The sequence below is a fragment of the Herpailurus yagouaroundi genome, unplaced genomic scaffold (genome assembly GCF_014898765.1).
Source record: "Herpailurus yagouaroundi ecotype Mexico unplaced genomic scaffold, PumYag 29, whole genome shotgun sequence".
NCBI lineage: Eukaryota > Metazoa > Chordata > Mammalia > Carnivora > Felidae > Herpailurus > Herpailurus yagouaroundi.
In genome coordinates this window covers 49,318,809-49,321,038 of record NW_024412377.1, presented here as the reverse complement: position 1 = coordinate 49,321,038, position 2,230 = coordinate 49,318,809, and the positions used below count along the sequence as shown (strand labels likewise).

Genomic DNA, 2,230 nt, shown 5'->3' with positions numbered 1-2,230 from the left:
GTCATTATTCCCCTTGTTCAGATATGGAAACTGAGGCCCAGAGAAGTAAAATGATTTGTCCAAATTCCCTCCTCTCCTCCAGACCAGGAGGCAGTCAGGTAAACAATTTCCACAGGACTTTCTGGCTGTAAGGGGCTTAGGCTGCATTGTTTCCTTTTGACTGCTGCCTGGTTGCAAATAGATCCCCCCATCTACTGTTCTTCATGCTACATCCTCTTGTGTTCCCTCTCCCTGCTCCCTTTCCCACAGCCAGCTGTGTCAGGTTGCGCTAGGGATTTTTGACAACAGAGGGGGCTGCTGAGCCAAACTGGGCTTTCTCCAAATAAGGAAGAAGAGCTTGCCTGCCTGCTTAGATGTAGCCTGAGTTCCTCATTCCATCCTGAGTTCTGTGAAGCCTCTTAGGTCACAGTAGCACAAAATATTCTAGGGATTTGTGGTACAAAATATAATCCATGAAGAACATGTGCTCTGGTCCTAGCTCTGCTAGTAACAACTTGTCACCGCAGGAAAGTCCCTTCATAGAAATGTAAAAAAAGTCCTAGCGCAGGGGCTCTTAAACCTGGCTGCACATCAGAATCTCGCAGGCTGCTTACTGAAACACACAACCCTGGCAGATGCCCGCACTACCCAGCTATGGTCATCCCCTCTGTGTTCTTAGACATTGTCAGGCATGGTGAACCCTTGGGCCATCACTCCTTCGAGCTGTTTGCAAACAAAGCTCTAAAGACAGCAGAAACCATTTATGCTCTGAGCACCTGGAAGAAAGAATTTGGAGAAGGAATTACAGAGTTATTCTGGGATTTCTGTGCCAGGATGGTGACTTCACATGCCTTATTGGCACTGGTGGCACGTCCTTCTATGGGGAAAAATCTAATGGTGAGAATTTCATCCTGAAGCATATGGTCCTCAAATCTTGTCCATGGCAAATGCTGGATCCCACACAGAGTTCCCAGGTTTCATCTGCACTGTGAAGATTTAATGGATGAATGGCAAGCATGTGGTCTTTGGCAAGGTAAAAGAGGGCATGACTTTTGTGAAAGCTAATGGAGCACTTTGGGTCCAGGAATGGCAAGACCAGCAAGACGATCACCATTGCTGACCATGAACAAATCTAATAAATTTGACTTGTGTTTTATCTTAACCATCAGACCATTCCTTCTGTAGTTCACAAAAGTACCCCTTCACCCTCATCTGCTCAAAATAACCTATAATCTTTGTGATCTCACTGCAAAGAATATGGGTTCCATATTTTTCTTATCCCCCTCCAAGTCTGGCTGGATTGCAACGTTAAGTTTATTATTATGAAATAAAAACTAAACAAAAGAAAAGGAAGAAAATACACAATCCAGGGCCCCATCTCAGACCTATTAACCAGAATCGCCAAGAGTGGAACCTGGAAATCTCTAATTTTATAATTTCAGATCCCAGGACTTTCTGATACAGAGACATGTTTGGGAACCACTAAATTACATAAACTCAAGCTCTTTTTTTTCATTCTAGATGTAAACTCGAAATGTCAACCTCTCTTCTGCTCCCCAAAAAATACAACTCCTTTAATTTCTGGTTTATTGGTCACTGAATGCCTAAAGAACTGTCTTAATAATGATTTGAAGGCAGCATTATACAGTGGAAACAGAACATGAGCCACAAATGTGAGCCACATTTATAATTTTACATTTTCTGGCAGCCATCAAAAAACAATGTTAAAAGAAATAGGTAAAAGTAAGTTTAATAGCATATTTTATTTTTTTTTAAATTTTTTTTCAACGTTTATTTATTTATTTTTGGAACAGAGAGAGACAGAGCATGAACGGGGGAGGGGCAGAGAGAGAGGGAGACACAGAATCGGAAACAGGCTCCAGGCTCTGAGCCATCAGCCCAGAGCCTGACGTGGGGCTCGAACTCACGGGCTGCGAGATCGTGACCTGGCTGAAGTCGGGCGCTTAACCGACTGCACCACCCAGGCGCCCCTTAATAGCATATTTTAATTATTATATGCAAAATATTATTTCAACTTGCAACAGATATAAAATTATTGAGATATTTTACATTTTTTTCTTTTGTGGTGTCTCCATGATAATTATGTATTTTACTTGTACAACATTCATCCATTTGGACTAGGCACATTTCAAATGCTCTGTAGCCACATGTACCCAGTGGTTCCCCATTGTAGGGCTGGTAAGCCGCATCAATAGCGGATAGGGCAATAATCAATTAGCAGTATCCATGA

The 2,230-nt window shown here is 42.4% G+C and overlaps 1 pseudogene; it reads left to right on the top strand.

Annotated features, from left to right (window-relative positions):
• Window positions 1-499: 499 nt before the first annotated feature.
• Window positions 500-1,158, top strand: LOC121041086 (peptidyl-prolyl cis-trans isomerase A-like; annotated as a pseudogene).
• Window positions 1,159-2,230: the final 1,072 nt, after the last annotated feature.